At 35.8% G+C, this 15,000-nt stretch overlaps 1 protein-coding gene across 6 annotated transcripts in view; it reads right to left on the bottom strand.

Annotated features, from left to right (window-relative positions):
- Positions 1–15,000, bottom strand: part of LOC118440299 (uncharacterized) — a 272,562-nt gene that overhangs the window by 39,788 nt on the left and 217,774 nt on the right. The window lies entirely within an intron of this gene.

The raw sequence follows: 15,000 nt of genomic DNA, 5'->3' as shown, positions 1-15,000 counted from the left end.
GAATGAGAGAGAAAGAGAGAGAGAGAGAGAGAGAGAGAGAGAGAGAGAGAGAGAGAGAGAGAGAGAGATGGAAGGTAACGATGTGGCGTGCGATAAGGACATAAGAAGCACGCGAGTTCGTTTGAGCTTTCTCATTTCTAACCTTCCCAGTCGATTCTCTAGGTATACCGCGTAAATTAGCTTTGAGAATATGGCGAAGTTTCCGAGCGAAGGTGTCGCGATACAGAAATTCTCGCTGTCTCCTGGGTGCATCACGAATAAATCGAGAGAGTGAGAGAGACAGAGAGAGAGAGAGAGTTCCTTTACGATGTCTTATTACGATACGAAAGATATTAAACTTAACCGACAATAAGAAATAAACGATTCCCCGATGTCTGTATTTACGTCTGTCGTGATCTATCTTGAAAGGAAGAGAAAAAAAAACAACAGAAAAAAAAAGGAGAAAAAGGAAAGGAAAGGAAGGGAAGGGGAGGGAAGGGAAGGAAGGAAGAAAGAGGTTTAACATCAAAAAGTGACCAATCACCGTTAATTCCATGAAGAAAAAGAGAAAAATTTCATTCTAAGGACCATCGACAGCTTTCGAAAGAATACAAAAGCGATTCCCTTCTTCTCGTAGCTTTTGCCGCGGTAGATAATTAGCTCTAATTGACTCGAAGAAATTAATTATTCCGTTCCGTCTCTCTCTCTCAAGAAATAGAAGATTCTTCGGCGATCTTGAGAAAATACCGATAATTGCCGACGATGCAAATGCGAATTCGGTTAAATGCTAACAGCAAAGAATAATCAAGGTAGATCCCATGTTTTCTTTTTTTCTTTTTCTTTTTTTTTTTTCTCCTTTTTTCCTTCCCACACTTTCTTCCCGCTGTAAGAAAAGAGATAACAAATGGATGAGCAATTAACAAACCATGTTCGCCAATTTTTGCATTAGATTCTTGCATTAGATATTTTTGCATTAAATGTAATGTTTCAATTTTAATATCTACTCGTTCATGTTTCTGATAGCAAAAAAAAAAAAAAAAAAAAAAAAAGAAGAAGAAAAAGAAAAAGGAACAAAACAAAGAGAAAAAAAAAGAAAAAAGAAAAATGACATTAGATCACTTCCAATCGATTCCTTCTTCCCTTTCTTTTTGTGCTCGCCCCCTCACCTCCGCCCTACTCTCCCTATTCTAATATCCGTCGAGTCGATTACGTCGACTGTATAATAACGGATTCGTTCGTTCGTAAAAGAAATTTGAAGTTCGAACCAATGAGATAATAGATTCGTTTTACGGTATAATAGTCGCTTCTTAATATTCGTGAGACGAGGATAAAGAAAATGTCGTGCAAGGAAATGACGTTGAAAAATAAAATAAAATAAAATAAATAAACAAAAAAAAAAATAAATAAATAAATAAATAAATAGACAAATAGACAGATAGATAGATATATAAATAGATATATACTTATATATACCTACTTAGATATATATGGATAAATAAAGAGAAGAAAAAAGGAGAGAGAGAGAGAGAGAGAGAGAGAGAGAGAGAGAGAGAGAGAGAGGGAGAGAAAAAGAGAGAGAGAAAGAAAGAAAGAGAGAAATAGAAGAGATGGAAAAGGCGGAAGTTCTAATGGCGTTAAAATGGCGGCTACGTCCAGTTAAGGTACGTTCGAATTGAAAATTGTGGGTGAGGTAGGAAGGAAATCTGTGCCGGAGCACTCGTTATTGAGGACTTTCCAACGCTCGTTCAAAGCACTCTCGCAGAAAACTCCGTTTTGCGCTTACACACACACACACAAAAACACAAACACATATACACACACATACACATGCATACTTATATATAGAGACTAACACGTAAGAATGTAAGAACGTTGTTAGCCACACTCGCGTTTTCACGCGTGCAACCTCGACTCCAACATTGTCAGAGAAAGTCGGACGGTGCGTGCGAGCCACGTTTAACCTGTACTTTCCGCTTATAAGGAGCTCTGAAAACCACGAGCTTGCATTTTTCTCTCTCGGTCTATTGTTTTCTTTTCTTTTTTTTTCCCTTCTCCCTTTTATTTTCTTCGCTTTCCCTCTCTCTCTCTCTCTCTCTCTCTCTCTCTCTCTCTCTCTCTCTCTCATTTTAACGCAAACTTAAGAAAAACGTTCGCGTTGTTCTCTCGACTACAGCTTTTTTACCTCTTTTTTATTATTTTCATCTCTCTCTCTCTCTCTCTCTCTCTTTCTCTTTTATTTTTCTTTCTTTCCTCTATTTTTACATCGAGCATCGTTTCACCTTTTGAACGAACGTATAGTATATATATATATATTTAACTCTCTCTCTCTCTCTCACTCTCTTTCTCTCTTTCTTTCTCTCTCTCTTTCTCTCTTTCTTCTTTTGAGAACACTCGTAGAAAAATTGCGACGATTAAGACCACGCAGAATATTGCGTAAATCGATGTTGAAAAATGCGCGATCTCACGCGTTAATTATAACAGTCAACATCATGATTTTTTTTTTATAAAGAATGTATGTATGTATGTATGTATCTACATACGTAAGTACATAATTATGTATTATATATTTCTGTCTTTTCAAATTCATTTGATAGGAGTGAAAAGAAATCGAGCGAGGGAGAAATGGCTAAATGCTCTTAACGTACGTAAGTACATAAGTACATATGTACGTAGTACGTGTATATACATATCTATGTATTTATGTCTATGTATGTATGTATGTATATATGTATGAATGTATGAATGTATATGGTATATAGTAGCTAAGTGAGGGTTATTATAGAGGGGAGTCGTCGCGACGGAAAAGAACGTAATCTCGTTGACCCAATTTTTCTCGTTACCGTCGCAAAGTGCCGAGCCGTTTTCCAGTACTATCGAGCACGGTCTCAAGTTAAAATAAGCGAGAGAGACAGAAAAAAGGGAGAGAGAGAGAGAGAGAGAGAGGAAAAAAGAGAGAGGGAGAGAGAGAGAGAGAGAGAGAGAGAGAAAAATACTCTTTCAATTGCCGTTCATATTTCAACCACAATTGTTTTGCAATAAATTAAATCGATCGTCAAGTAGCAAAACGATATCAATAAATACGTAAATCGTAAATGGAAATATAAACTTCCGATCATGAATCAAAATAAAGTAGAAATTGGCTTGAATAGGTTCGAGGTTGAAAAAAAAAAAACGAAGATCTTTGATCGAGTACTTAAGAATCCAACCGGATCCTTCTTGAGAACGTGATGCTTTTTAAATTGGACGTTTAATAATTTTTATAATACGTTTCTCGGATCTCTTTTATATTGCGAAACGCTAATATATCACGTATTATATAATAATAATAATAATAATAATAATAATAATAATAATCATATTAAAAGTAATAATGATATTTATTATACGATTTACTTACTCGCTTTTGTTAAAATTAAGTACAAATACAAAAAAATGAAAAAGAAGACATAAATAAATTATATATTATGTTGAATTAGTGTTGAGTTATTTACTTCAATTTCTCGACAGGATTATATATATATATATATATATATATATATATATATATATATATATAATTACATATATATATATATGTAATTATTTATTATATTATATATTTGTTGGAATATCTGTAAAACTTGCTATTGCTTTCACAATATGATTCTTGAAAAGTATTATAAAAATAGAAACGATTTTACGAAATATATATATATATATATATATATATATATGTATATATATTTCTTGAACGAAGCCATTTAAAGGAATTTTTAATATTAATACGAAAAGAAAATATGCTTTATCGAGAGAAAATACGAAGAAGTTAGTACAACCTCTTGTCGATTATAAAATAAACGAGCAAACATCCTTAGACGAGTAGCGCGCGCGCGCGCACGTCCACCTTCGCGTCCGTGCTTTCGTCCGTCATTTGCAATTCAGAGAGTCGTGAAGTTTCTGCATGTTCTGATCGTACTACTACACCACTAATACAAGCAACCAAACACGAGTTCAACTGCATAGCCAAAGACGATTTGTCCTGACTCCTCGTCCTCGTCTTCGTCCTCGTCTTCTTCGTTTTCGTCTTCGTCGTCGTTGTCGTTTCTACGATCACATTTACGAAACTATCGTGGAAATGAAGGCACGAGGACCACTCTCTAAATCCTTCCTCCTCTCTGTCTTACATTTCGTAGCCACAAATAGCTTTAGCCACAGTTAAATGCTGCTCGCGGCAACGCTACCCACTCAAAACTCTTTCCCGATCGATCCAATTCCTTTCTAAAAGGCTTTTCTACAAATTAGAGAACGTTCTCGTGGCTTTCACGCCGAACGATTCCGATCCTCGTTAACCTAACCAAGTGATTTTCCGAAAGTACATTAATGTATTAACGTGTCTCCTTACCTCATCCCTTTTTACTCGGATTATTTCAAAATAATTGGAAATAAATAAATCTTTATCTTTGCTCTTTTCTCTTCTTTCTTTTATTTTTCTTCTTCTTCTTCTTCTTCTTCTTCTTGTTTTTTGATCTACTCTTTTCAGTTTAGAAGAATAGTCAGTCAGTTTACGAGAATGTCTGCTTACAACTGGGATCATTAAAAAAAAAAAGAAAAAACCGCGAATATCGATTTACGTCGGTTTAGATACTTGCAGAAAAAGAAGAAGATATATATATATATACACAGAAAGAAAGAGAGAGAGAGAGAGAGAGAGAGGGAGAAGGAGAGATAGAAAGAAAGAAAAAGCTCGACGGCTTGTCTTCTCTCGTTTTATTATCGTTACTCAACGATATCGTCGCATCGATCGTAAGAAACACGAAAGACAAGAGAAATTCTTTTCGCAATTTTGCCATGTCAATTTTTCTTCCTCGTTCTACAACGTTTCACGTTGAACAAGAAGAAGAAAGAGAGAGAGAGAGAGAGAGAGAGAGAGAGAGAGAGAGAGAGAGAGAGAGAGAGAGAGAAAGGGACGACTAAAACGAATCTAATAAAAAAAAAAAGGAAAAAAAAACATTAACTCGGAATCGGACGCATTGAACATATATATTTATATATATATCTGCATTTTGCAAAATGCGATGGTTAAGGATACAAACGAAAAGGAGTGTAAGAGAAAGAAGAAAAAAGAATAGAAAAAAAAAGAAAAAAAAAGAAAATACTAATAATCGAGGTTCGCAAAGCCACGATGGGAAAACAACGAGCGGAATTTCGCCGACGAGCCGCACACGATCGTCGACGGATAAGCGGAAAAGTACCTACGATGCTTCGTCGATTTGCAAGCTCAATAACGAACGAACCAACGAACGAACGAACGAACGAACGAACGAACGAATGAACGAACGAATGAACGAACGAATGAACGAACGAACGAATGAACGAATGAACGACCGGCAGGTAGGCAGGCAGCCAGGCAGGCAGCCAGGCAGGCAGGCAGGCAGGCAGGCAGGGAAGCAAGCAAGCATGCAGGTCGATGAGCTTTTGTCGCAACGCGACCGCGTAAATAAATCATGACGAGGCGCGCGTAGTCATTTATCTACCGGCACGATCTTCGTAACATCGATACCGTGCTTTATCGGCGTTCGCGATAATAACGTTCTCTCGTGACGAGCAAGGACGAGGGGGGAAGAGTGAGGATATACGTTTGCAACGATGAAAAAATAATACTAAAAGGTAGGGAAAAAAAAATAAAGAGTGAGAGAAAGAGAGAGAGAGAGAGAGAGAGAAAGAGAGAGGGAGAGAGAGAGAGAGAGAGAGAGAGAGTAGCTAGAAAGAAAACAACGATAACGAATATATGTTATAATACAATTCATCGTGATTTGGAAACAAAAATTAAAGGAGGAGTAAGAAAAAAAAAAAAGGTAATGGGAGAAGGACGATAGGGAAACGAGAGGAATTTTTTCTTCTCTTTTTCGATATTCTTTTTTTCTTTTTTTGCTTTTCTCTCTCTCTCTCTCTCTCTCTTCTTCTTTTTTCTTTTTTTTTTTTTTTTTTACACGCTCTTTCTCGTTCCGCGTAATCCACCTAAAATTCTTTCTATAAAATATCAAAAACGCTTTTCAACGACAGTTATGCGATCTCTTAGATTAGGAGGAGGGGAAAAACAAAAAAAAAGAAAAAAAGGAAAAGGAAAAGGAAATAAAAAAGGAAAAAAGGAGAAAAGAGACAATAAAAAGAGGTGGGGAAAAAGAAGGAAGAAAGGGTACGATAGAAAACCGTGACGATGATAACTACAAAGCCTCGTTAATCTTCTCACATAGTAGGTGTATTACATTGTGGTAGTACGACATCGAAATCTAGGCTTACCCGATCTCCATCGATTCCTTTTCGAATGTCAGGGTTGAATGGTTCACGGCAATGGCTAATAGTTGTCCGACGATGCGTTTAAAATCGCTCGAGGAGCGTTCTATCGTTCCCGAGAATCGAACCGAAAAAAATTTGTCCTCTTTTAACGAGTCGCGTCCTATATGGCCAAACAAGGACAAGAACTTTCCCTTATATTAAGTAGAGATAATTGTCTGGAATTGGGACGCGAATCATTTTACGTTTTTTTTCTTTTTTTTCCCATTTTTCATTTTCGTTCCTTTTGTTGTTTTTTTCTCTCTCTCTTTTTTTTTCTTCCCTTTCTTCTCTTTTTTTTTCTTTTTTTTTTTTTTTTCTTTTCGCCTATCCATTATCTACTCAACGAAGATAACAGACGTTAAATTCAGATGAACGATGTCATCAACGAAATTTATTGTTCGTATCGTCAGGCATTGACGATCTTCTTCTTCATCATCGATATTCACGTGCCAACGATTCCCATCGATATCGTCTTATTTATTTAACTGTCGATCGGCAGGGCTCACTTACGTGAAGTCGAGTATTCACGTTTTAACGAGATGCCCCGTTAGAATTCCCAAGCTCCTTTCGATAATCTTCGCGCTCGATCGGATATGCCTTTCAGTATGACGATTAATAAGACGTTTGTATTATGAGAGAAAAAGATGGATAGAAATGGAGATGATTATTTTTGTTCTCTCTATAATACTTCAACTCTTATACGCGTAGTACATATTATTGTGAAAAAAAAAAAAAAAAAAAAAAGAAAAAGAAGAGCGAAAAGAAAAAGAAGAAACAAGAGAAAGAGAAAAAGAGAAAAAGAAAGAAAGAAAAAAAAAATAAAAGAAAGAAAGAAAGAAAGGAACGCTTTAATAAAATACGAGGAAAGGATAGATAAACTTGGAAAGAAATTGGGGAAAATCGTTCGGGCTTGAAATATTTGACCTCCTTTTTCGAACGAATTGAAAAGAAAAGCGAACCGCGAAAAGGAGTAGTAAACGAGTAGCATGATTCAACTTCGATTGTTCACTCGATCCAAATTGCCGATCGAGGAGAGTAATTCTGTTTGCACTGTCTAATAGCCCGATAGCGTGTAAAGGTGATCCAACTGTCCCCCTCAACTCCTTTCTCTCTCTCTCTCTCTCACCCTCTTTCTCTCTCTCTTTCCCTCTCTCTCTCTCTCTCTTTCTCTCTATCTCTCTCTCTCTCTCTTCCTTGTTCGCTCCATTCGGCGCCCTCTGGAATGGTATCTACCAACAAGGTGCTTCCCTAAACCGTTCCCGGACATGGTTTATTGATTTCTCTAGTGCGTAAATACGCACGCCACTCCGTGCTCCGCACTAATGACGCACAAGAGAGAGAGAGAGAGAGAGAGAGAGAGAGAGAGAGAGAGAGAGAGAGAGAGAGAAACATAGGCCGCAAAGCAGAAGCGACATTTCCATGCATTATCATCTAATCATATCTACCTACCTACGTACCTATCCTACATCGTAAACGCATGCGTCAAGCGTTAATTATACATATGTATGTATATCTACGATATTTACGGAGGCCTTTTCCCGAAGTAAGATAAGAATCTTTAACGTTTCTAATGGTTTCACGATAAATATCATGGAAACAGTTATCTCTATAAAAAGATCGTAGCAAAATTATACAATTCCTCGTATATCATCTATACCTCGTATATGTGTATATGTATATATACACACACCATATGTGTATGTATATATATATATATATATATATATATATATATATATATGTATATATATATATAGATTTCGTAGACGATAGAAATAAAAATAAATAGGATTTATCGCGACAAAGAATATTTAATACGATAATCGAAATGGCATAGATCTAAATTTAAAACGATCTCTCGACGTGAAATATCCAATATTAATAAGGACAATCGTTTTAAAACTAGATCATCTAGAAGTTTAAATTATTCTTAGATTTGTCTTGATGAATTTGTCATTTGGAAATGTCCTGCTCAAATAAATTGTTCAGAGAAATTTCTTTCTTTCACTCTCTCTCTCTCTCTCTCTCTCTCTCTTTTCCTCTGAGTTTACTTTTCTTTCACACACACACACACACACACACACATATATATATATAGACGGAGAGAGAGAGAGAGAGAGAGAGAGAGAGACATTAAATTAGACGAAAGAGATTTTCTCAAATGAAAATTCAGTCGGCCATTAAATTAGACGTATCCTATCGCGCGTTTTCGTATTGCGTTACAGTAAAGAGAAAGCAGAAGGTAAAAAAGGGGAAAAAATGCACATTGCGTACGAAACGAAAGAGAGAAAGAGTGTACAACGGACGAGGGTAGGTGATAAGGGGTAGGAGAGAATGGGAGGGGTAGGAGGAAGGGAGAAAAGGGAGAATTTAGTAACGCGATATTTTAGCTGGCTACAGGCATTGGCATAAAGCTAAAAACCTATCGCGTTACAAAAGCACGCGAGATACGTGGTAGAAATCGAAGTAATCCGCATACCGTCATATATTTCATCTGGACGAAAGAGAAAGAAAAGAGAGAAGAAGAGAGAGAGAGAGAGAGGGGAGAGAAAGAGAGAAACCAAAGGAAGAAATAAACGTTATTTTTGAGGTTCTCCAAATGAAAGTGCACCCGGTGAGAAAATTTATCGACGATTAAGGTAAGCGAAGGAGGCCCTTCTCTACGAGATACTAATTAAAAAGTTGCCCCTTCGGGGATTAATTTCATCGCGAGTTATATTACGTCCTTACTTCTGCCGCGTTACCGCAACTTCCGGAGTTACATCGCGGAAATTGCCGTAAAAAAAACGGGGGGAGATAAGGTAAAAGAGGATAGAGAGGAGGAAGAGAAGAAGAAGGGGAGAAGGAAGAGGAGGAAGAAGAAGAAGAAGAAGAAGAAAATGACGAGGATGAAGAGAGACAGAGAGAGAGAGAGAGAGAGAGAGAGAGAGAGACTTTTCGAACGAAAGTTGTCGGTAGTAAACAGGCAAGCGAGCGACACCTCTCTGATCTTTTTAAACTCCTTAAACTATTTGTGCATCCAGGAACGTATCTAAATTTTGACATTAACTATAATACGACGTTGAGAGTTAGACGTTGTTAATAATGAAATGATAAGCGAACGGTGACCAGTTAATACTAAAACAGCGAAGCTCGTTGATGCTAGACGCAAAGTCTCGAGAAGTTTCTCGCGACTACGATACGTTCGTTAATACGAATTCTACAAATAATTGCTATATATATATATATATTTTGTCCTTCCAGAGGAGCAAAACATATTATCCCATCCTATCGTTCTTACGTCGAACTGTTTAAACCACTATGCTCGATGATGCAAAACACGTTGAAGCGGCTTAGGAAATGCGAAGAGATGGGAAAAGAAAGAAGAAGAGGAAAAGAGAGAGGAGGGTGAAAAGGTCAGGATAGAAAACTTACTCCGTTACGATTTTCGAACGGGAGACGAGATCATCCCCGTTATCAATTCTATTATATTATTTTAAAGTATAGATAAGAACTTCTATCTCTTTCTTTTTCTTTTTCTTTTCTTCTCTTTTTACTTCACACTTCGACATATCCTTCGGTAAATATATATATATATATATATATATAATATAAATATATATATATAAATATATATATATATATATATATATATATATATATATATACGAGAATAACTTGGGTTATCTCGTCGTGAGATTGTTCGATTCGATTCGATTATAGTTTCGAACGGATGTACGTTTTAGTCGATCGTAATTCGTTTAATAAAGTATGTGAAAAGAAAAAAGAAACAACATAAAGAGAGAAAGAGAGAGAGAGAGAGAGAGAGAGAGAAAGAGAGAAACGAGAAAAAACGGGATAAAGAGAGAAAGAGAGAAAGAGAGAAAAAGCACGGATAGATTTGGATTCTTAAACCTTCAGGAAAAGCCACTGCAAGGGTTGTTGCGCGCTCTCTTGTATTACACAAATGCAGGATTTTCTTTTCCTTTTCTTTTTCTCTTCTTTTTTTTTATTTTATTTTATTTTTTTTTTCTTTCGGACGAAAGAACGACGCTACACGGTTATTTCCTACCGGAGGAAGGAAGACCGAGAAACATACGATAGAATACTCGCTAGAAGAAGAAGGAGAGAGAGAGAGAGAGAGAGAGAGAGAGAGAGAGAGAAATAGTAGTACATAAACGAAAGAGGATAGTAGAAAAGGAGAAAACGAAGAAACGTTCGAGACTAATGGAGAACGTTCGAACCTGGAAAATAAGCAGCGCCGATCCTTACGGCAGAATGCTTTTGCATTGAAATGTCGAGAACGAAAAAGAGAGAGAAAGAGAGAAAGAGAGAGAGAGAGAGAGAGAGAGAGAGAGAGATTGAACTTGTTGAAGAAAGAGAAGAGAACTACACACGTTTTATGTTCTTTTTTTTCTTCTTTTTCTTTTTCTTTTTCTTCTTCTACTTTCTCTCTTTCACTTTTCCCAATGTTCTCTCTCTTTATACCGATATCTTCTTCCTTTTCCTTTTCCTCTTCTTCTTCTTCTTCTTCTCCTTCCTCTTCTTCTTCTTCTTCTTCCTCTTCTTCTTCTTCTTCTTCTTCTTACGAAGATGCAACTTTTCCTAACGACCAACGCCCTGAGTGATGTAAAAGCTTCGAAAAAGAGCGGAAATACCTTTCAATACTAACCGCCTCGGTTACGCGGGCGCAGATGCGAGATAATCGACCACTTCGAAATTAGTTTCGAAATCCTCCTTTTATTTCGGAACCGAGAAGGAAATACGTTTCATCAGTAAGATTCAAAGCTCTTGCGTGGGACCAATGCGCAATGATTTCAACGTATCCTCCTCTTTTCTTTTCTGCTTTCTTTTCTTTTTTTTCTTTCTTTCTTTTCTTCTCTTTATATATATATATATTTTTTTTCTATTTTTTGTCATTATTTCTTCTTCTTTTTTTTTGTTTCTCTTGTTTTTTTTTTTTTTTTTTTTTGATTTTCCTTTCTTTCTTTCTTTCAATCGTTCAAGCCGATGACGTTTTAAATCGATAAAAGAAGAAAAAAAAAAGACGGGAAACGAAAAAAGGAGAAAGAATGTTATTTGAAATATATTGAAATGTGGCTAATCACATTTAAAAACTATTACCAATTTCTTTAACAATGATCAAAGAGTGAGCTAGGTACGTCATGTTCTTATTATTTCGTAGCGTTCACATCAAAGGCATCAATTTCAATGTTCAACGAACGTCGCACATTACACATGATATTATACGGTAAGCTTGAGAAACGAGGCGAAAGGCACTCGCGAGAATTCACGCACACATACATACATATATATATATATATATATATATATATATATATAATAGGTATGTATGTACGTATATATGAGTATCGTCAAAAGGAAAGAGGCTTTGGCAACACTTTTTCTTCGAACTCGTTCAACGTGGGTACCCGCAGGCCGTTGATTTAGCTATTTGCTTCTTCCAACTTTCTCGTTAGATGCTCATTCTCTCTCTTTCTCTCTAGTTTTACTCCTTTTCGATCGTTTATCTCTTTCTAAAAGCATCCTGATTTTGTATAGTCGATGAAACGAGAAAACTTAAAACATCTTGATTCTTAAAATTTAATCAACAATTAACCAAACGATCTTTATTGTAAAAATTTCAATTTACTTTTCGTCGAATTGTTTTTCTGTCTGTCTCTGTCTCTGTCTCTCTCTCTCTCTCTCTCTCTCTCTCTTTTTCTTTCTCTTTTTCTTTCTGTCTTTCTCCCATTGGTAAAATGAAAGTAAAATAAATAAAATTATTTTTTACGAAAACAATGTCATGCGTGGAACAAACCACCGTCCGCCACGCCATTCCGTTCTTTATACATATTTGATATAGAATTATTATTTTTGTAACGGGGCTATGAGTGGTTTGTTGCATACATACACCGCCACACTCGACTGTTCATTGTTACTAAACTTTACGTTTGGAATGCACCATCGCGATTCACGGAAACCACATTTATTTGGGCCGACAGCGCGTATTAAATCGCTTTGTGATTCGCGAGCAAGCGGCTTTCGTTCGTTTTCCTGTGCAATCCCAACGCTTATGCGATATCAAAGAAGGATACTTGTATGAAAAAGAAAGAGAAAGAAAAAGAGAGAGACAGAGAGAGAGAGAGAGAGAGAGAGAAAAAAAGACGAATAAAGAGTGAATTAGAACATATTTGCATGATCGCGATGTTATTATTATATGATCGCAAGAAAAAAAAGAAAAAAAAAAAAGAAAAAAAAAAAAACCATCTCAAATCATATGAACTTTACAATATCACTGAACGAAATTACGTATGAAAATATATTATTAAAATAAATATATTAATTCTAAAATCATTGAATTTTGAAACGAGAAAAGAAAAAAAAAAGAAATAGAAGCAATTATATTTAAGTAGTATCTATCATAGATAGATATATTATAAGAGTACGTATAACCAGTAGTATAAGACGTTCATTTGATCAGACGTTCCTTTTTAAAATTTTCTTTCCTGAATCATATTTTAACGTAGAAAAATCACTTTATAAGAGAACTTCGTAGATATATTTTTATTGATTATAGCTTTCTATAGTATTTGTATCAATCAGGTAACAAAGAGAGACATTAAAAAGAGAGAGAGAGAGAGAGAGACAGGAAGAGAAAAAAAAGAGAGAAAGAGAGTCGAGTTATTTCACTCGCATTTATACTCCCGTTTAATGTGATTTCAGGAGCGTATGCGCGGTCACGATCGGCCCGGACCACTGTGATCGGTCTTCTGAAAACGTGCGTGCGCGTTGCCAGACGCACGCGCATCCAATAAGCAAGAGAGACAGAGAAAGAGAGAGAGAGATAGATAGAGATAGAGAGAGAGAGAGAGACAGAGAGAGATACATAGGGATTCTCGTATAGCGTTAAAGGGAAACGGAGCAGGAGCATTGTTGGTTTTCCCGCTGGTGTTTGCAATAGCATAGCATTGTTGTGCGATGAATCCACCCTTCGACCGACCTACTCGACCACCCTCCTGTCCCTTCTATTCCCTTCCTCACCAACCCCTCCCCGCTTTCTACCCACTTCTCCCCTCTTTTCATCCCTCTCTACTAGCCCGTGGGAGATGCACACACGACGGCCATACGACGAGAGTATCTCATATTAGCCGCTTAATTGTCTCTATTTGTCGTGGACCCAACAACGCCACGACGAAACCACCGTCACTAACCACCATACACCACGACGATGACGATGATGCGCCATTGAGGATTCCTAGGACTGACAATGAGCAGCTAGTTGATCCTCACGTTAGTCAATGGCGTTGTTAAAGGATATACGAAAATCTCACGGATAAGTTTCCTTTTTTTTTTCTTTTTCTTTATTTTGGTAATTTATTGATACTAATGTTTAATCTTGAATCTCTGTTTTTTTTTTTTTTTTTTTTTTTGTAATTTATAATTAAAAATTCTTATCATTTTGCGGTGAATTTCGTTGATTAAACTTTGTATGAAACGTTCTCTTCGTGAGATTAAAGTTTAGGCTACTAAATTGTTAAGAATGGGAGAATTTTAAATGAGTGAGAAAGATCGGTGTTTTATGAACGATGTAAAATATATAGAATAAAAAAATGAGAGAGAGAGAGAGAGAGAGAGAGAGAGAGAGAGAGAGAGAAAGAGAGAGAAAAAGGAGGAAGGAATTGTGAAATTAATTACATTAGAAATGTATTGATTGAGTGATCTGTAATTGTGATTTGTGATCTGTATTCCGTGTGTCCGTGTTCTGTGTTTCCTTTTTGTGTTCTGTGTTTTGTATTCCGTGTATACAGATAGCGCGATGTTTAGCGTGCTTTCTATAAATCCTCCGAATCGATTTCAAAATCCGATCGCTTGTTAAAAAAATGTTATTTCGTAAATATCAATGATTTTCTATCTTCCAATTAACGGATAATAAGCAGCACATTTTTACATTTTTACAATCAAATTTTTACATTTTTACAACAATCTAGGTAACTAAGTCTAGTTAGCTTATACAGCGAAAAAATTTTTATTTTACAAATTTGAATCATAGAAATCTCATCACGACATATATAATTTTGGTACGTATATTGCTTCAAAATAAAAAAAAAAAAAAAAAAGAAAAAAAGAAAAAGAAACAAAAGGAAGTACGAAAACATTTTTTTAAAACATCTGTCTGTTATGTCGAACGAACAGTGGAATATAAAAGTAAAACGTAATGACGTTCAATTGATGATAATCAATTCTCGAATAGATAAGAGATTGCGCCAATATAATTGTCTCTCTTTTTTTTCTTTTTTTCTTTTTATCTCTTTTCCTTTCCTCTTTTTTTCTTTTCTTGTTTCTCTCCCTCTCTCTCTCTCTCTCTCTCTCTCTTTTTCTCTCTCACAGTACACCGTACATTTTTAGTTAATATCGTGAGTGTTATTGGAGCGTGGAAATTCAACGAAGTGCTTTTCCAAGAGAGTATTTTTCGAATGCGATGGCTTCAATCGAAATTGACAAAATAAATAAAAAAAAAAAAAATAAAAAGGAAGAAAATAAAATAAAAAAAATAAATAAATAAAAAAAAAAATAAAAAACTAGAAACAAGAAAAAAAACGCACCCTTTTAACTCTTATCAATAATATAAAACGATTTGTATATGTAGATATATAACTCGTACTGAGAGAGAGAGAGAGAGAGAGAGAGAGGGAGAGAGAGAGAGAAAGAGAGAAAATGAAAGAG

The sequence above is a fragment of the Vespa mandarinia genome, chromosome 7 (genome assembly GCF_050613455.1).
Source record: "Vespa mandarinia isolate Hongniang chromosome 7, ASM5061345v1, whole genome shotgun sequence".
Lineage (NCBI taxonomy): Eukaryota > Metazoa > Arthropoda > Insecta > Hymenoptera > Vespidae > Vespa > Vespa mandarinia.
Note: the sequence above shows the minus strand (reverse complement) of the source record. Positions and strands in the feature narration are given on the sequence as shown.